Source organism: Melanerpes formicivorus, unplaced genomic scaffold, assembly GCF_026170545.1.
Source record: "Melanerpes formicivorus ecotype bairdi unplaced genomic scaffold, bMelFor1.0.p_v2 SCAF_8, whole genome shotgun sequence".
In the NCBI taxonomy this organism is placed as follows: Eukaryota; Metazoa; Chordata; class Aves; order Piciformes; family Picidae; genus Melanerpes; species Melanerpes formicivorus.
Genome location: NW_027142360.1, coordinates 21,797,424 through 21,817,894, shown reverse-complemented (window position 1 = coordinate 21,817,894; position 20,471 = coordinate 21,797,424). Strand labels below are relative to the sequence as shown.

At 44.4% G+C, this 20,471-nt stretch overlaps 1 protein-coding gene across 6 annotated transcripts in view; it reads left to right on the top strand.

Annotated features, from left to right (window-relative positions):
- The window catches only part of TCF20 (transcription factor 20), a 139,583-nt gene that overhangs the window by 67,809 nt on the left and 51,303 nt on the right, over window positions 1–20,471 (top strand). Inside the window, exon 1 of one of the 6 annotated variants that reach the window (XM_068142592.1) lies at window positions 1,715–1,889. The exons of the other annotated variants lie outside the window; for them this stretch is intronic. The gene's annotated coding sequence lies outside the window, so the exon portion shown is untranslated. Of the gene's footprint in view, window positions 1–1,714; window positions 1,890–20,471 lie in introns of those variants that run through there. 6 annotated transcript variants of the gene reach the window in all.

Here is a 20,471-nt window from a genome sequence, read left to right as displayed (position 1 = left end):
TGCAGTGTTACCTGGACATATTTTCAGCCATCTCCAAACTATTTTTTGATAGATAATGTGTGGAACGAGACACAGTGGTTTGTATTTATTTTTCATGAAGAGCAAGTCACCTGTGGGGGAGCCATCAGTGGAGCTGTCAACTGGCTGTGCTTACAACACAGTCCTAAGCAGATCATTGCTTTTTGAGATGAGCTGTAAGCAAGGGCCTTCTTTCAGGGTAAGGCTTGTAGAGGATCTGGGGAACAAAGCTTGGTTAACAGGGTGGCTATTGGAAACTGCCATTATCTGCTCAGTGAAGTTCCTGGCAAAGCAAGTTTTAAATGATGCTCGAGTTTTCTCTGCCCAGCACTTAAAGCTTCTCAGGCTGCCAGGCTCCTGCCTTTTCACGTGAAACGCTCTGAGTGGCAGATGGAGGGAACTGTAGTGTGATGCAGAGCTGCCTTTGCTGGTATGCAGGCTTAAGTGGAGGAGATGATGATTTGACAGGTGCTGCATCCTTGCTCTCAAGCTGCCCCCTCCACCAGTCTGCGTGCCCCCTCACTCTCCGAAATTAAACCCAAAAAACTAGTGTCTGTTCTTAAAAAAAAAAGATGACTCGTTCCTCCGGTGCAGAAGTGCAACTACCCATGGTGGACTCCCCAGTTAAAGACTGAGGGGGGACGGGGGAGGACTGGGAGTGCTGTTTCTAATTGTCTAAGGGGCAACGGACTGTGGGAGCACCGCGGCGATCGAGCCGGGCGTGCGGCGGCGGGGAGGCGAGCCCGCGCACCGCCGGTACCTCGAGCCGGGCACGGCGTACCGAGCCGCCCTCAGCCTCCATGTTGTGTCCCGAGCTCCCCGCGCCTCCGCTAAGGCACCGCCGGTTCGGGGCCTGCCTAGACCCGGCGTGCGTCCTGACCGCCGGCTCAGGATGTGCTGCGGAACTCCGGGCGTCACCGGGAACCCTCCGGCGCCGGCCTCAGCTGCCTGCCTTCTGCCAGGGAGGAGGCTGGACGGTGGGGAGTGGCCGAACGGAATAAATTCGGTTCTTAAAATAACTGGGGGGGTGGGAAGAGAGGAGGTATTGATGCATGAGAAGACCGAAATGGAAAGTGCCCCGGTCCTTTGCCTGAAAAAGGCGGAAGGGGGCCTGGCTCCCAGCCTTGCTCTGCTTCTAGTGGGATGCGCCGACTTCCCTCACCCGGCGGCGGCTGCGCCGCCTTCGCCCTGAAGAGCCGCCGGGCGCGGGGCTTGGTGCCCGACGAGGCGGATGCAGGGGCTGGGGAATGGCAATTGCAAAGAACTGCCTTATATCTAACTTAAATCTACCCCGCTCCGGTTTAAAACTGTTTCCTCCAGGGGAGGGACCTGCTGATGCTGCCGCCCTCCGCCGTCCCCCCCAGCGCAGCGGCGGTGGCGCGCGGCCCCTTTAAGCCGGCGCGTGGTAGGAGGGTAGGGGCGGGGGCCGCGACGGAGCCGCCTCCCCCGCGCCCGCTGCCGCGCGCGCGCAGGCACACACACACACACACATACATGTGGGCTCGGGCCCGCGCCGGCGCGCGCGCGGCGCTCCCCCTCCCTTCGCTCCCTTTCCCTTCGCTCCCTCGCCCGGCCGGGTCCCGCCGCCTCGCGCCGTCCCCGCTGGCGCGCGCTGCTCCCCAGCGCCCGCCGCTATTGGCTGGCGGGGGTCAGCTGACCCCGTGTTATTTCCTGTGTGTGTGTGTGTGAGGGGAGAATGGAGCGGGACGCCCCCGGGCCCCCGCCGTTCACCCGGACCGTCCCCCGGCCCGCAGCAGCACCCCGCCGTCCGCGCTGCTGAGCCGCCCCCGCCCCGCCTGTACCTCGCGCGGCGGCGGGGGCACCGGGGAAGGCAGCGGCGGGGGCCAAGGTGTGGGGAGGGAGGGTTTCAGGTAAGGGGCACCCGCGCTTAGGCAGGGCAGGGTCGGGCCGGGCCAGGCCTAGCCAGGGCGTGTCGGCGTGTGCGGGAGGCCTGGGGAGGGAGGCTCCAGGTCGGGTCCGCCAGATCCTGCTGGTGAGGCCGAGGCGCCCTCGGAGGTGCGGGAGGTTGCGTGGAAGGGGATGTGGGGGTTTCATCGGTGAATTGGAGGACAAGTGTTCGGTACGAGGAGGTCTTGTGAAAGGGCTCTTGAGAAGTTTTCTTGGCACGTTTACGCCACCCACTCCCCCCAGTTTTTCTTCTAAGCAAATACGTTTACGTGTGTATAAAGAGGCCCTCCTGCTCTGTGGAGAGGTGCCCACCTGTTTTCGTATCCCAGAAGAATAGTCTTTTGCAAGAATTGTGAAGTTTTTCCGGGGATGGGGGAACGGTGCTTCCATTAAAGGAATAAACGATTAAAAATGTCGGAGAAGATGGATGCATCCCATGCAGGGTTTGCAGGAGATGGGCAGGCTGTATTGTGAATGCTTGAGGCTGGTGCTGCTGTTTACTTGCTAGATGGTTGTTCATTTGCAGAAATAATCAGAATGTAGTCTGTTTGGGCTGGTGCAAGGATCAGGTTGTCTTTTGTTAATGCTACTTATTTGCTGGAAGTTGTGTTTAGAGCTACAGTTGGAGGCTATTTTTTCTTACCTTCAAGGAAGGAATAAGAGAAAGTTATGTAACCTAAATACTCTCTGTATCAGAGCTGTCTAATGATACTGGGACTGTTATTAAGTTGAAAATAGGAGCGTGTTTATATATGATTCAACAAGTGATTGTCACTGTGGGTAGATTTGGCACCATCAAACCCATATATTTCTTGTCTGTAACTGTCTTACCCATAACATGCCCTGCTTCATGAAAAGGGCAGGCAGTCTGAGTGCATTGCAGCATTGTTTCCTGTACCGTTCCAGGATTTTTTAATCTTCCTTTGAAAACAAAGTAAGAGAGGTACCTGTGAGGGGATTTGAGGGGCGGTTTCAGTGCTTTCTATGTTTAGGTTAGCATTTTGAAAGCTATTCATGTCTGTGTCACTTGTTGCCATCTGTTGATTCCATCCACGGATGGATTGTTGTTTTTTACCATGGGTGTTGATTGCTAGGTGTGCATGTAGCCATTGGCTCACCTTTACTCAGTCTTTGGAGAACAACAAACTGACTGAATGATGGGGATGCTGCAGTCTCTGGGTTCGGTTTGTCGCACATTAGCTGAGCTTCATTAAAGAAGATCTGGATTTTTTTTTCCCCACCTATATTCTAGAGTGCTTTTTTTGTTGCATAACTGGTTTCTGAGGTTTATAGGTGGATTTTGAATGGCTAGGTCCTTTTGGCCAAGTGTATGTGATAAACACTTCTCAGTATTGTCACTTTTGAGTTTTCATCTGACTGAAATGTTTTGTTTTCTAGACCTACCTTCTGTATTAGCTTATCTTGATTTGTTTGAAGTTGTATTTTTTTATCTATTGTCTCTGCACTTTAGGTGGCATATTAGAAAGGTAGCTGCATTTGTATACTGCAGAAAGAATGCCTGTTAAAAAAAGGAAAGTTATTTATTAGTTTAGACACCTATGTCTTAAACTTTGTTAACGTGGAGAGGAGAGCAGTGTTTCCTCTTTTCTTGAAACTGACGGTACATGAAATGGATGTATTTGTGTTCTCTGGTTAAATCAGCAACCAAACTACTATGCCTTCTGATTTGGAGTATGAGAGCACTTTTACATTTAAAAAATAGATCTTGCCTCTGATTTTGGCTTTTCTTACTGTTTCTGGTATTGGGAACGTCCTTAGACAGGCCGACAGCTTTTGGGCTTTGTATTAACAGACTTAAATACCTATGGGAGGTTCTTGGATCTTCTTGCAAGTTTGGTGTTCTTCAGATCACTTGATTTTTAAATCTGTTAGTGTAATTTCTAGTAGAGTGGTATGTATTTTGATGTAGTTTGGGTTTTGATCTCTTAAGTCATACTTCAGAGGCTTTGGGATCGAGGAAACCTGCATTTTTGCTTAAATGTGTGCTTTAATACACTTTTGCAGCCTGGGGCGGGTTAAGCATGGTTTCCTGTAAGAAAGCAGTTGGTTGTGAATGTCTTTAACAGGAAGGTCATGATTTCATTCATTTATTTTTCAGTATTTTCTTTAGTTGCTAGTGCTTCGTAAGGCTCGAGGTAAATTTTTCTTGAAGAAGTGAATCTGTTTCTATAGTACATGAATAAAATCCAAAGGTTATTAAAATGAAACAGAAAACTTGTTTGTGTGTTTGTTGTAAAGGAAACCTCTTCTTACCGTCAGAAATTCCCTTAACCTTCAGCTGAAGAACTAGGGAGATACTATCCCCTTCTTTATTACATTTTAAAGGATACTCAGATTAAGTAAAACCCTTGGTAATTTGGTTTTGTCTATGTATAAAGTTTGTGGTGAAATGGAGTAAAACGTGTAGGTTTGGAGATAACTTCCCCCCCCCCCCATCTTCCTGTTGTGGAAACGTGTGCAAAAAAGTCCTTTTGGAATCTTGATACAATGTTGAAAAGAAAATCATTGCATACCCCCTTTCTCCCTTCCTTTTTAGGTCATGTTAAACTAAACCATCCTTGAAGCGCAGCAAAAGGGCAATAATTCTGCTGTGAGAAGGGTCCCTTCATAGGAGCTGTACTGAACAATTCCTGTTGCTGTCCTAGCAGTTTGGCAGGTTGTTATCCGGAATGAGGGCATAAAACATAATAAACTTGAATGCTTGCTTGGCTTCCCTGTAATTTGAGATAAAGGTATATTTAAGAATTTACAGCTGGATCCCCATTTGGGTGGGGTGGCTTCTTAATTAAAACATATATTCACTTTTTCGTATCCTGTTCAGACTAATGTGTTTTGAAACTGGAGTTCTTAGAACTTTAAAAGGCTTGGAAGCAGTTTTGGCAGGGCTAGCTTCTCAGACCTCAGTGCCTACCTTAATTCTTTGTGAGAATTTGTGTGACTTAATTGTGTGAGTGGCCTCCAAGACAGGGCAGGTGATGTACAGCAGTTTCTGCAGAGCTGACTAACCTGCTGAGTTGTTGCTGGAAACTGGACTGAGACCTACGCTTTCCAACCGAGTCAATGAAATTGCACTTTGATAGAATAGAGCAGAATAGACCAGGTTGGAAGTGACCTTCAAGATCATTGCATCCAACCTATTATCCAACACCACCTAATCAACTAAACCATGCAACCAAGCACCCCATCAAGTCTCCTCCTGAACACCTCCAATGATGGTGACTCCGCCACCTCCCCAGGCAGCCCATTCCAATGGGCAGTCACTCTCTCTGTGTAAAACTTCTTCCTAACCTCCAGCCTAAACCTCCCCTGGTGCAGCTTGAGACTGTCCTCTTGTTCTGGTGCTGGTTGCCTGGGAGAAGAGACCAACCTCCACCTGTCTACAACCTCCCTTCAGGTAGTTGTAGAGAGCAATAAGGTCACCCCTGAGTCTCCTCCTTTCCAGGCTAAGCAAGCCCAGCTCCCTCAGCCTCTCCTCATAGGGCTTGTGTTCCAAACCCCTCATCAACTTTGTTGCCCTTCTCTGGACATGCTCCAGCAAGTCAACATCCTTCCTAAACTGAGGGGCCCAGAACTAGACACAGGGTGGTTTCTCTTCACTTATTTTTGATGCCTTCTCCCTCAAACAAACAATCAATTAGTTTCTGACTTATTTTTTTGCCTCCTAAAATAATAATGAAAAGTATTCTCAAGATTTTTAACCACTTCCAATGGTATTGGTGTGCTATGTAGAAGGACACTGTTTAGTACTTCTGAGAGAGGACACAAACACTATGTAAGCTGACATGTACTGCTCTGAAATAATGCAGGAGAGGCTGTTGTACTCTGGCAAGGGAATCCTAACGTGTGATTCTGTTTCTATCGAGCTTGCCTTGTTTAAAAAAAGAAAATCAAAAGTTGGCATTGTTACTATTCTGACCTGGGTCACCTCCCAGACTTCAGTCTTGACTGACTGGAAAAATGGAAGACCCAGAGTCGTGTTCAGCACCACTGGTGCAGCTGTGTCCTGCTGGTGTCTAGCTATGCCATTCCTTGACTTCTTCAGCCGAGCCTTTCCGCTACTACTGACCCCTAAGGTACGCCTTGCTTTGGGACACTTACAAAAGCATTGTTTTCTTCACTCTGCATGTACATGAATTTACTTTCATTGTAAACAAAGGAAAGGAAGGGAGAGGGAGGAAAAAAACCCTCAACCCAAAGTCTCAAAAGTTGAGGCTGATGTGTAATCAAAAGTGAATTCTCTTTGGCCTTGCTGAAAGATAAGGCCCAGTCAGGATGTTCTAGAGTCTGCGATACGCTGCCTGCTTTCACAGTATCTCTTTCCTTTGAAGAGAAGGAAGAAAAAAGTTAAAATTGCATTTTACCAACTCTTGAACTTGTTTGTATTACATTTGTGAGCAGCATGAGCAGTCAAACTTCCAGTTTTGCCCTGGATACAAGAAAACATTCATGTTGTGGTCAAACTCTTGTTTTCCCCTACCTCTTGTCTGGTGATTCCTCAAGAAGAGAGTTAAGAAGTGGTAGAAGAAAGCACAAGCATCCTCTTGTCAGCTTGACCTAGTGGTAGTGAATATGCATGTACTTTTCTCAGTGCTCTTTGCATTGTTTCTTTATACCACTGTGTTTTTAACTGGTGGTAATGTTGGAAGAGTGGAAAAAACATTACCAGGTTCTTTGTCTGAGAGCCCTGGCTTGAGTCCCTTTGAGATTTGATCTGTTCTCCATTTGAGAAGCCCATTGCTTCTTGTCTGTGTTGTGATGCAGTAAAGATGGAACAAGCTAGGAGAAGGTTTGTGGGGGTTTTGTTGTTGTTTTGGGTTTTTTTTGGTGGCTTTTTAATTTATTTTTAATATATTTCTTTTCTTGTGAGCATGCAGAGTGTCTAAGCTCATACCCTAACTGCATATGGAATAATTGTGCTTTCTGTGCTGGAATAGGATGATTTATTTTGGAATATTTTGCTGGTAGGAATTCAGTCATCTAATTGCTAGTAAATTGCAAGTGATAAACAGAACCCTCTGATGAGCTCTGATAAGAGCTCAGTTCCTAGCTAGAAATTGTATGGGGAGCTACTATGCTAGAAGCTTTAATACAGTTTCTTGGTACTATTGTTCATACCATTTTTTCTGTGAAAATGTGTTGAGAATTCTGTTTTGGGTACTAGATTTTAACTGAAGCAGAGGCTTGATATTAGCAGAGCTGCTTATAGATGGCTTATGTCCATATACAACATCACTAATGACTATGAAAAGCACCTAAAACTTACTAGCTGAAGGAGAAATATGTGCGGTCACACCTGCCAGAACTTAAAGGAATAAGCTATTGTACACCATAATGCAATGTTGTTAATCAGTTTCCAATTCAATGTCTGCAGTTTGATGTTTCCTTTGATCACATGCCTAGGTACACTTGAATTTCCATGAGATTTTGGTTGTCAAACAATGTTTCCTATGAGTAGAAGCTCTGGAATATGGGGAACACTGTGTGTGAGATTTTTAAGACTTAACTGGCATAAATTTTTTCATGATCAAGGTAGTGAATGTGGTGAGATCATCATTCTAGTGTCTGCTGGAAATACTGGCTGCAGAGAAGAAACACTCTACCACATTTCTGGAGCATGTGGAAGATAACTTTATGACACAGCTGGTGACTGAGCCAAGTAAGAAGGTGCCCTGTTGGACCTGTTTTCATGAAGAGAGAAGGATTTGTGGGTGTGACAGTTTAGGTTGGGTTCCATCTTGGGCACAGTGATGGCAAAATGGTAGAGTTTTCAGTCTTTAGATAAGTAAAGGGGGGGGTCAGCAGAACTGTCATGTTGGACTTCTGGAGAGCAAACTTTGGTCTCTTTGGGAGACTAGTTGACAGAGTCCCTTGGGAGACAGTCCTGAAGGGCCGAGGAGTCCAGGAAAGCAGGACGGTCTTCAAGGAGGAACTCTTCAAGTTGCAGGAGCAGGCTGTCCCCATGTGCTGAGAGATGAGCCAGAAAGAAAACTGGCCTGGCTGAACAGAGAGCTGTGGCTGGAATTTGGGGAAGGAGAGGAGAATTCGTGGCCTTTGGAAGAAGGATCCAGCAACTCAGGAGGACTGCAAGGATGTCGTGAGGTTATTCGGGGAGAAAATTAGAAGGGCTGAAGCCCAGCTAGAAATTAGTCTGGCTACTGCTGTAAAAGATGATGAAAAAAGTTTCTATAAATATATCAGCAGCAAAAGGAGAGCTAAGGAGAACCTCTGTCCTTTATGGATATGGAGGGAAGCAGAGTGACAAAGGATGAGGACAAAACTGACGTACATAAAGCTTTCTTTGCCTCAGCCTTTAACAGTAAGACCAGTTGTTCTGAGTACCTGCCCCCCTGAGCTGGGACACAGGGATGGGGAGCAGAACAAAACCCCCATAACCCAAGGAGAAATGGTTAGTGCCCTGTTACATGTACACTTAGATACACAAAGTTCCCTGGGGCTGAATGGGATTCACCCAAGGGCACAGAGGGAGCAGGGTAAAGTACTTACCAAGCTACTTATTTGCTAGTGTCCTGGCTAGCAGAGGAGGTCCCAGTTGACTGAATGTCAGCAGATGTGACTTGCCTCTAGAAGAAGGGCTGGAAGGAGGATCAAGAGAACTAGGCCTGTTAGCCTGACCTCAGTGCCAGCAAAGGTTATGGATCAGATTATCTGAGTACCATCACGTGGCATGTATGGGACAATCAGGTGAAGTCTTTATCAATGATCAGGATGAGAGGATTGGGTACACCCCCCTGCAAGTTTGGAGACAATGCTGAATTGGGCAGGAGCTGTTGTGAGGGAAGGAGAGCTCTAGCAGAGGGATTTGGACAGGCTGGATCCATGGGCTGAGGCCAGCAGCATGAGGTTCAACAAGGCCAAGTGCCAGGGCCTGCAGCTGGCTCATAACAACTCCATGCAGCACTACAGGCTTGGTGAAAAGTGCCTGGAAAGCTGCCCAGCAGAAGAGCACTTGTGGGTATTGGTTGACAGCTGGCTGAGAATGAGCCAGCAGTGTGCTCAGGTGGCTAAGGCAGCCAGCAGTTTCCTGGCCTGTATCAGAAATAATGTGGCCAGCAGGACTAGGGAAGTGATTGTCCCCCTGTACTCAGCACTGGTGAGGCCACCCCTTGAATACTGGGTTCAGTTTTGGGTCCCTCACTACAGGAAGGACATTGAGGTGCTGGAGCGTGTCCAGAGGACGGCAGTGAGGCTGGTGAAGGATCTAGAGAACAAGGCCTCTAAGGGACAGCTGAAGGAACTGGAGATGTTTAGTCTGGAGAAAAGAAGGTTTAGGGGAGACCTTGCCCTCTGCAACCTTATGAAAGGAGGTTGTGTCGATGTAAGGCCTCTTCTCCAAATCAACAAGTACTAAGACAAGAGGAAGTCACCTCAGGTTGTGCCTGGGGAGTTTTAGATTGGACACAAGGGAAAATTTCATCACTGGAAGGGTTGCCAGGTGTTGGAATAGACTCCCTAGGGAAGCAGTTGAGTCACCATCCCTGAAGGCAGAATTAAGACAAGTAGCTTAGGGACACTGTTTAGTGGTGGACTTGGCAGTGTTAGGTTAATGGTTGGACTAGATGATTTTTCAGGTATTTTCCAACCTGAATGTTCTGTCATATGGTGTACATTTTGGGTTGTCACTGTATTTTTCACACTCTTCATGCCTGCATAAATGGGGAGGTTTCCCTTTTCCCCTTTCCCCAATGTATTTGCATGAAATGTTGTGGTCATCAGATTTGCTGAAGTTCTTGATCCTGACTCTACCTTTGTGTGTATTGCTGCATAAAAAGGGTCTTTCAGATAGGTCTTGAAATGTATGATAAATGTCTGATAGACACTTAGCAGGCAGTGAATTAGATCAATTGGGCAAAATTGTTACAGAAGGTGGTAGCAGATTGTCTTTGTGTCATTGGGGCATTGCTGAGTGAGTGGCATATTCTCTTTGTGCTGGTGGAGAGTAGAGGTAGCAGAGTTGTAATTGCTGCTCCAAAGCAATGAAAAATAGAATAGAATAAACCAGGTTGGAAGAGACCTCCAAGATCATACCTGAACTGTTCTATCCTTACCCCCTTCCCTCCAAATCAGTGCATTGTAAAGGAGAAACATCCTCCTTTTGCTTTTCTTAGTCTTCCTTTTACTGTGAGAGTTCATAAAGAGGACTTGACTGACACAGAAGTGTCTGGTCACCACCTGTGATAGGGATTGGCTTTGGTGGATGACCCAGGGAGGTCCACTGCAGTGCAGAGGTCTGCATCTCTGCACTTCTGACTCAGTAAGCAGGGTGGAGATTCTTGCCATCTGCTTTTTTCCCTTCTCCTTTGAATCACTTGTATACATGTGGTATCTCCTCATATTTCAGTTATCAGAGAGAAAACTCTTTTATTTCTTCAGAATTTCTCATTGTGTACATAGTTTTTTTTGAATGATGGTTTTATCTTGCAATCAGGATACAGAAGTTTGACTTGTGCTCATTTTGTTTGATTCCTTATCTCTTGCCTTGCAGAAGTAGTTTGCTGTATAGTTTTGAAAAGTGCAATTGTGGAAAACCAAGGAATGTATATATACAAAATAGCTGCTCAGAGTGAAAAGAGGAGCAGAGGTTAACCATGTGTATACTCTACGGCTTCATCAAATGCCAGTAAAACTTGGTGGAAGAAGATGACCTGAGTGACTGGATCAAGCTCACCAGGGAAAGCACATCTAGCTCAATGAGAAACAGGGTCAGGAGGCTTCTACATGTGGACAGGAGGAGGGATGGGAAATAAACTGCCTTACTTGTCCACAGAACTGTACTGTTTATGAAGACTTTGTTAGGCTGTGTTTACTCACAAAATTTGTCTTGATTAGCTCCTCATGTACATTGCCCTTCTGAATAAGCTAAGGAGTGAGATCCTTTTGGCCAGCTCCTTAACAAGACATAAAGAATTAAACTGGGAGAAGTTTTCAAGTAAAAGTCTATGACTTTGTTGTCATCTTTCTGCTTGAAACAAAGTAGCAAACTTTTGCTCTAAAACATTAAATAAAAATGAGAGGGGAAACAGCATCCACTCTTTATGTTCCTGTGATAGAACTCTAGGAATACATTGGCATTATGGAATGCTTATATATAATCTATCATCTATGGTTTATGTTAATTATCAGTCTTTATTAGGCTCCTTGAGGGGGAGGCAGGATGGAGAACAGTAGAGTCTTCTGGGTTTGTTTTTTTCTCTTCTCCCTGGTATATAGGATGAAGGGCTGTGGGAACTCAAGTTTAACAGAATGATGGGGTTGATTCTCAGAGCAGCAGAGCATCTAAAGCTCCCTCTGTCTTACTTTGAAATCTTAACTCTAGCATTTCCAAAACTTAGGCTCAGAGTGCATCTTTGTTATCCTCCAGTAATCTGTGCTCATAGAGGTGTTTGTTCATCTCAGATGCTGAATTCATCCTCCTCCTTTGCTTTCCGCTGCTTTCTTCAGGGTGCATGCTCTAGAGTATGAGATGTAATGGAGGCTTTGTCTATCAACTTTCCAAGTGTCTCCATCAACAACCTCAAACACTGCCTGATGCTATCACTGTGGTGATGCTGAAATCTCTTGAGGGAGAAGGTGGCCTTAGACCCCGGTTGCAAGATCTGTCGTTGCTTGTTCTTTTCTGTGAACTACTTATGCTCCTTAGAGTTAATTTTGTGACTGTGGTGTGATCAGGCTCCTATTGTAACTCATTGTGCCTGTGGCTGGTGCAGCAGAACTTTGAAATACAGAATTAAGTGTTTGCAATTTAAAGTGACAGTACTATATCTTGTTTGTTGGCTACAGTGGCTTGAGTTTATGCCATGTCATTTCAGACATTTAACTGAGGTGTATTAGGAGTTTAATCACTTCGTGCGTATAAAGTTGACATGGAAGAAGAGACCTTCTGGAAGGCTTTCATTGTGGGTGGGCTGGTGAGAGGCAACCAATTTAAATGCTTTAAACTAAAGCATAGTGATACAGGAATTAAAACAAAATGAATAAGAATTTAGGGTTCTTAACTGCTCCAGCACTGCAGCGTGCTGCCTCCTCTTTGTTTTCTGGTGGTTATGCTGTTACAGCTACAGTTGGGATGCATAATGAGGTGGTTCAGGAAACTGGTCCAATCTGAAAAATCCAAAGGAAACCTGCAGTGCTGGGGTGGGAATGAGAGTCATGGAGATGGGAAGGCAAGAAGAGGGAGGGTCTCCTTAAAATTAATACTGCCACTGAAGTAATTTTTATTTTGTTGAATCATTTAAACACAGGCTGTTAGTTTGTATTGTTCCAAACCCTTTCTCTTGCCTCCTATAACCGTGGCATTAGTCTTAGTCTCTCCCTGTTACTCTCTTGGGAGACAACACACAAATTGTTGGAGTGGTTCTGCTTCAGTTTTTTGGGTTTGGTATAAGGTAGGTGCTGTGGAGGAATGAACAAAGTGATGTTTAAAGGCTATAGGATGTAGGAGACAAGGGGAGATGTCAGGGGGGAAAATGTGGAAATCATTAAAAAAAAAAAGGGTGGGGCAAGGCAACTTGGATTTTTTTGTTTAATTATTATTTTCAGGGGAGTTCATCCACCTTTCTTGGAGAAAAACCTTATTTTCTTCTAACATTTTATAAGTAAGTATATAGCCTTGGACTGTGCTTTCTTCCTCAAGTTTTCCATAGCAGGAGTATTTTCAGACCTCCGACACCCAAGATGCTCTTAAGTCTGTGTTGCTTCAGCAGGATGAAGCACCAAACAGATCAGAAGAATGGTAACCTTGGACGGTGAAAGGTGGTGTAGTACATAGCTGAATTTCTTCTGTTAAACTTCAAGGACCAAAAATCATGTGTAAGAAGTTTGGAGGACAGAAATTTGAGCTTTTCTGCAGTTGGACAGTAGTTCTTTAATTTCTTAGTTTAAGTAGGTTGAGTTTATATTTTTACCCGATTTTCATGTCACTGTATATAATGTCTCATTGTATCAGTCAGGGTTGGAAGGGACCACAAGGATCATCTAGTTCCAACCCCCCCTGACATGGGCAGAGACACCCCACACTAGATCAGGCTGGCCAGAGCCTCATCCAGCCTGGGCTTAAACACCTCCAGGTACGGGGCCTCGACCACCTCCCTGGACAACCTATTCCAGGGCTTCACCACTCTCATGGCAAAGAACTTCCTCCTCATGTCCAGCCTGAATCTCCCCGCCTCCAGCTTCATTCCATTTCCCCTAGTCCCATCACTACCTGAGATCCTGAGAAGTCCCTCCCCAGCCTTCTTGTAGGCCCCCTTCAGATACTGGAAGGCCACAATTAGGTCACCTGGGAGCCTTCTCTTCTCCAGACTGAACAGCCTGAACAGTAACTAGGTGGTATTTGATAACCTGTATCGTAGTAATGCTTGCACATAACTGATAGAGATTTTGGTTAACTTACTTTGCCTTGGGGAGTTCCCAAGAGCCTTAGTTCCAGGCTCATTGCACCAGACACTGTAAAACAAATTTAAAAGATTTAAGTGTGTAGACTACATTGAATTGAAAAGCTAGAGATATGTTGCAGATAATATTTAATGTGACCTAAGTATTCATCTTAGCAACTTGTCGTAATTTGAAGAGAGAATGCATTGAAGCCTTTAAAGGTGGGGACTACTTCTTAGTATGAATGAACACTAAAAGTTAATTTAAAATAGTATGTTAGGATTTTTTTTTGTTGCTGTCTAGTTCTAAGTGGGTTTGGTACTGGATTAATTTCTGCAGTGAAAGTGGGAGCTTGGACAGACAGAACCTGATAATCCTGCCCACACTTTCCTGCTTACCTCTTGCGATTAATAATTGACCTCCTTTTCGTTCTCTTCAGTTTTGTAACCGAAAGGTGAAGGTTTGGTGAGAGTTGTGATGCCTTTGCTGAACATTTTGCCTCCTGTCTGAGCAGATCAGAGGCTGTCCTTGAAATGGTTACTTGGATATTGCTGAATTCCCAAAGCAGGCATGAGGTTTGGAGAGATGGGATATGTGGACAAAACTGAAGTTGCAGTAAGAGGCATGTAAGGAGTTGCCAAACTTTTTGGAGAACTGGTGAACTGGGTTAGGATGTACAATCAGTTGATCTGCAGCTTGAAGAAAGGAAATGAGGAGCTGAGGGTTCAGTATTATTTTCATTTTGATGGTGGCAAGGATTGTTTGACTGTTGTGTAAAGATGAAGAGCCTTTTAAATGTGAACTTCTGATTTCAAGTGCACTTCAGTAGCCATGCCACTTAAGCAGTTCCTGCTGTGTCCGTTTTGCTGGTGCAGATGTTTGTGTAATGATACAGTGAATGGATCTGTCAGTTCAGCAATGGCTTCTCTCCCTCACAGAATTGTTTCTTGACCATATCACTTCCCTGATCTGGCTTGCTGCATGAGTGGCAGTGTTAGCACTGTGGAGGAGGATGGACCTCTTCAGCTAAGTGCATAGAAGACTGACTATGTATGAAACAAAAATGTTGGTTTTGATCTTTGGTGTAAGATGAAATCTGGTTTGAATAAGCTCTTACTAAAACTATCTGTAAAAAAATTAGGTAACTTCCAGCAGAAAGTTGGCTTTTTCAAAAACTATTTTAAGTGGATTTGTGCTGTTAATTGAGATCAAGAACTAATGACATAATAAAAATCTGATCTATAAAATCAGGTAAACCTACTGAACTTTGCTCTTTAGTTGTATGTCTAGAAATACCTGATTTCATAGTGCTACTACTTTAATACCAGCTTACAAGAAAAGTGTGTTCTTCTCAGACTGCATGTTTAGGAATATGAATTCAGCAATACACTTCACTCAATGTGCAGAGCTGAACTGGAGATAGTATTTTCCCTGTGTTTGCATAGGAAGGAAAACTTGTAGATGCAAAGAAAAAATCAGGTATTTTTAATTTGGGGGTAGGGGAAGCAATCAGCAGTCAAATAACAACCACATGCAAAATTCTGCTTACTTTTGTGTTGTTTGTTTATAGGATGGCTGTTATTATGGCAGTTGAACACTCCAAATATGTCTGCTCACATCTCCCCTGTGAGATAGGAAGATGCAGTGATTCAGGCTTAGTAAATCTTCTGTGGCCACTTAGGGAAAAACTTGAAATGAGAAATGAATGCAGATCTTACCTTGCACTGTAACACCCAGAGCATTCTCTTCTCTCAGCTGACAAAGCTCACTGTGTTCTTTTTGCCATGCTCATCTGTTCTTCACCCATTGTGTGAGAAACATTTCCTTAACTGTTTGGATTTAAGCTCATACCTACTGACTTGCTAAAAAGCTGTACGGACAGAAGTCTCTTGAGTTGATGGAAACTACTTACAATCCGCTTGGCTAAGCTTCATTTGAGGACTCTTTTGATGACATTTTTTCATTGGGAATGACAAAATTTGGTTGATTGGTTTTGTTAGGACCAGTATTATTTACTGTGTCCAGTTCTGGGTCTATTGTGTCCAGTTCTGGACCCCTCAGTTTAAGAAGGACATCGAAACACTTGAGCATGTCCAGAGAAGGGCAACAAGGCTGGGGAGAGGCCTTGAGCACAGCCCTGTGAGGATAGGCTGAGGGAGCTGGGATTGTTTAGCATGGAGAAGAGGAGGCTCAGGGGTGACCTCATTGCCCTCTACAACTACCTGAAAGGTGGTTGTAGCCAGGAAGGGGTTGGTCTCTTCTCCCAGGCAGCCAGCACCAGAACAAGGGGACACAGTCTCAAGCTGTGCCAGGGGAGGTTTAGACTCGAGGTGAGGAGAAAGTTCTTCACCGAGGGAGTCATTCGTCATTGTAATGGGCTGCCCAGGGAGGTGGTGGAGTCACTATCCCTGGAGGCGTTCAAGAGGGGATTGGACGTGGCACTTGGTGCCATGGTTTAGTCCTGAGGTCTGTGTTGATAGGTTAGACTTGATGATCCTCAAGGTCTCTTCCAACCTTAGTTATACTGTGATTATTCTTCAGTTTATCTACTTCAACAGGTTCTGGAACTCTGAGTGGAAACTAATTGTATCTTGTTTAAATGGTGCAGTAAGTCTTTGAGTAAATAATGACGGCTTGGTGAAGCCAGATGTGATGGTGGTTTTCTCTAGAAGTGCAGTGGTGAAAAGACAGCATTGGAGTTTCCCATGTTCTAGCAGCATGTAAAAGTAGCTTTTAATGGAGCAGGATCTGAAACAGCTTTACAGAAAGGTATGAAGACAGTTCAGAGTAACCACAACTCTTTGAAAGAAATGAGAACTGGGTATCACTGCTTGGACAAACCGGTGACCTTTTGAAGCGCTGACGATCTTGGGTCACTTCCGTATCGCACCTAAGGCTGGAAACTAAAACTGGTTTCCCTTTTCTCAAATGCAGAAGAAATAAGTCAGATCTGTTACTCTGCTAAATGTAGTCTTAGGTTTGGTCCTAAAGTTCATCTACTTGTGGCATAGCTGATTCACCTTCTCTTAAAAGCAGCAAACCAGGTTAATGTTTCAAAACTGAAACAAGATCAGTCTGTTCCCAGCTGCTGCTTGTGTGTGCAAGTTATAACTTTGCACCTACAGAAATGGGGGTTACCAGCTTGGCTCTGGCAATGCAACTGATGCTCAGCACCTCTTTTGGCACTTACTTCAGTTTAATTCAGATCCTGGGCATTGCTTACTTGCAAATTGTGATGCTGAGTTGTTCATACTCAGATTCTGACTTAGTGGATTTTTTTTTTGGTTGTGGGTGAGCCCTACAGCTTTAAGAACATGGGGTTAGGAAGGAATAAAGTGGTAATTTTTATTTGGTGGGGGCTGTGACTACAAATGGCTGTGGAGATATATGTATATCTCTTACTTGCAGAGCATTTGGCAAGTAAGTCTATTTTAATCATAAGCCTGGACACTATAAACCCCCACTTGTTTGTGTGCGTTTTTTGATGATGGAAAATGCTATCTTACTGTTTGTCACTTGCCTGTAAATACATTTTCTTTCCTGATAAGCATGCTAGGAAGTGAGAGGTCTTTGACAGATCACTGAAAATACATTGCACTTGACTGCTGCCTGAGACTTCTCTGCACAGATGGGTCGCAGTAGTCAACCCAAATCTAAAGAAAATTTAAGGAAGCAGAAAGACCTCACTTAGGTCCTGCAGAATTAAGTGATGCTGGCTTTGCTTGCTCCTTTGTAGACTTGCCGTGTGGGCTTTAGTTCACTTGGTTTGAGCTGTCTGTAGTGACGGACAAGTATAGTGGCATCAGTGTTCCGGGGGAAGAGCTGGGCAGCTGTCCTATGTATTTGTCCAATTTCTGATAGTTGGGACAGAAAAGTTAAAAAGATTGTGCTAGGTTTTTTCAATCCATATATAATGTTGCAGAAGATCATTTCACATGGTAATCCTGGTGTGGGAGTACTGATGAACACTGTTAGTCAGCAGTGGTTGAGGGCAATCTCGTATGCACGCAGGAACTCTTGAAAGATGCTTGCATGCTGTTGCCTGCCATTTGATGAGCTTGCTCGCAGTAGGCTCACAATGCAGTAGCTTCACATTTTGAGGAACCTCTCTGTTAACAAAGTTCTACAGGGCTGCTTGGATGATTAAACAAGAAACAAAATCTACATTGTGGATGTGTTTCTAAAAACAAGTTCACATGGAGAAGGTAGGTTGAAAGAATGCCTGGAATAACTTTAGATGTTTCACAAATCCATCTGAGATACAGATAAGAGGACATACTGCTCTTCATGATTTATGTGCAGTGATTTTGTATGAGAGGCTGTTTCTTTATCAGCCATGCAGGCTTGGTAGTACACTTCCTTTGTTTCTACCAGGTTGAAGGTAACTTTTGATTAGTGAGCTATTGGAGAAGAAACAAATGTGTAGGGGCAGAGTGAAACTGCTCAGCCTAGTGAATGGAGTCACTGTGATGTCTAGATGGATATGCTTAGATGGCTCTACAGCTACAGGCTATAAATACTTGAGGAGAATCATCAAGCTTTATTGAGAGAGCTGGATGCTCATGTAGTGAGCGTGTAGGTGTAACACTGGAGTAGTGAAAGCTGTGGCTTCATCTTACCTTCCCTTTGAATAAATGGGTAAGGCTTTGGAAGCTTTTGTTTTGTGTGTTGGAAAATACTGCAAATGTGTGTAGTTTGTGGCTGTAATGGAGCACTTGTCCCCGTCCCTGGAGGCGTTCAAGAGGGGATTGGACGTGGCACTGGGTGCCATGGTCTAGTCATGGGGTCTGTGTTGATAGGTTGGACTCAATGATCCTCGAGGTCATTTCCAACCTTGGTTATACTGTGATATTGTGATACTTTTCTGCAGTAGAACTTTCTCCCTTCTACTGGGAATGGAATTATGGATATGTAGCACCATTATGGAGTTTTATGCAATTGTTGGCAGCTGGTATTTTGTTCTGTTGAGATCCTGCGTGTGGAGGAGTATGTACCAGCTGAAAGTGTTTTCTTTAAACGCTGAAAGTGATTTCTTTCAGTAAAATTTTAACTTATTTTTCCCCCTGTGGATCTAGATGGACTTTGAAGGCCTCCTCTGCCTGAATGTCTTTTATTAACAGGGCTTGCACATGGAATTGTTCTCAGTGGTTTTGCTGAGAACACAGCACTTAGATCTAAGCACTTTACAGCACTGTTATTAAGAAAGATTATTACAATAGTAATTGTAATAGTCCTGTATAGTATATTGATGACAGGAAATGTGCTACATCTTTTAAGTTATCAATGATGTAATGGATTGAAGCACCTCCTATCTTTTCTTACTCCTGTTATTCATGAAATGCTCTTTTTTATTGGCTGCTGTTCTGCTGGTTGTGTTAGTTAAGCTGCTTGTGGCATTTAAAGTGTTTTGTGAGAGACAGGAAAACAGGGCATTTGCTTAGGGCACAGGTGATTTAAGTTCTGATGAAAACTCTACTTCTTTCAAAGGTAAAATCCAAGATTTAAAGAAAAAAAATAATAATGCAAGAAGAAAAACATTCTCCCAGTTTTGAAAAAGTTAGCATATGTATGAGTGAGTGCTGTGTCCAGTTCTGGGCCCCTCAGTTTAAGAAGGACATTGAGATACTTGAATGTGTCCAGAGAAGGGCAACGAGGCTGGGGAGAGGCCTCAAGCACAAGCCCTACAAGGAGAGGCTGAGGGAGCTGGGATTGTTTAGCCTGGAGGAGGCTCAGGGGAGAATTTATTGCTCTCTACAACTACCTGAAGGGTGGTTGTAGCCAGGAGGGGGTTGGTCTCTTCTCCCAGGCAACCAGCACCAGAACAAGAGGACACAGTCTCAAGCTGCACCAGGGGAAGTTTAGGCTCGAGGTGAAGAAGTTCTTCACAGAGAGAGTTGTTAGCCATTGGAATCTGCTGCCTAGGGAGGTGGCGGAGTCGCCATCCCTTGAGGTGTTCAAGAGGGGATTGGACGTGGCACTTGGTGTCGTGGTTTAGTCCTGAGGTCTGTGGTGACAGGTTGGACTTGATGATCCTTGAGGTCTCTTCCAACCTTGGTGATTCTGTGTGTGTGATTCTAGACTAAATAAATATTACATGATGGCATGAGATCACCAAGGTAGGAATTAGTGCCTCTGGTTGACCTTTACCAGTTTTCTGTTCCTAAAAGTATTTTACAGCATCTTGTGCTGTTTCTGTTCTATAATCTAATTAAAAGGACTCTCTTTAATAGTAAGGAAGTCTTAAGACTGTTTCCTGGCATTGCTACTGTGCCTTTGTTAGCATTACAGAAACAGTGTGTCATCAGTGCTGAAATTTTGGTGTGATATAATGCAAAAGAGGCTTCCTGAGCCCTTGTTCAGGCTATGCATAGTAAACTTTACTAAAATCATACTTAAAAGTTAGTCTGAAATTCTGTGAGACAGAGCCTGTAATGAGGATGGAAGTGTTGCTTTCAGGAGGCGACCGTGCCAAGCACGTGGCTGTGAGGGCGTGCACACAGTCTCCATAGCACCTGAGTGCTGCTGATTGCACAGCCCCAGACTGCTTATCTCGAGGGGCTGCTTCCTAACATTTGCTACTTACACTCAACCTTCTCCTACCTTTTAGTTTGATAATTTCCTTCTATTTCTATGTGTGTTTTCATTCCTCCTTTTATTGTACTTTTTTTTGTCCCATTTTCCACCTTAACAGTAAATGGTACAAAAAGGAAGGAAGAAGCCTGCGCTAGGTATCCCTATTTTTACCCTTCAAACTGAATGAAGCATTGATCCATAAGAAGCCCCAAATGGACAGATTGGCCTAGTGTGGCATAAACAGAAATGTTATTCATGTGATATATGTCATCTTAAAAATGCTAAGAAAGTGGAAGTTCTGCAGAAAAGGAGATCCTTCTTACAGTATGACACGTAAAATAGTAAAGATTAAGCCAGCAGTAAAGTTGGCTTCCTAGAAAAGGCAAGCCAAAACTGAAAGCATTAACAGTTTGAAAGTTTCATTCTGACTCTGGTATGTGTTTTGGTAGCATTCTTGTGGACCATCAAGCTGCATGCACCAAGGCTGTGACACAAAGATGCCTTTGAGTTAGCAGAGGGATTCTGGAGACGTGCATTGCAGTGAGGTTTTGTGAGTGTGT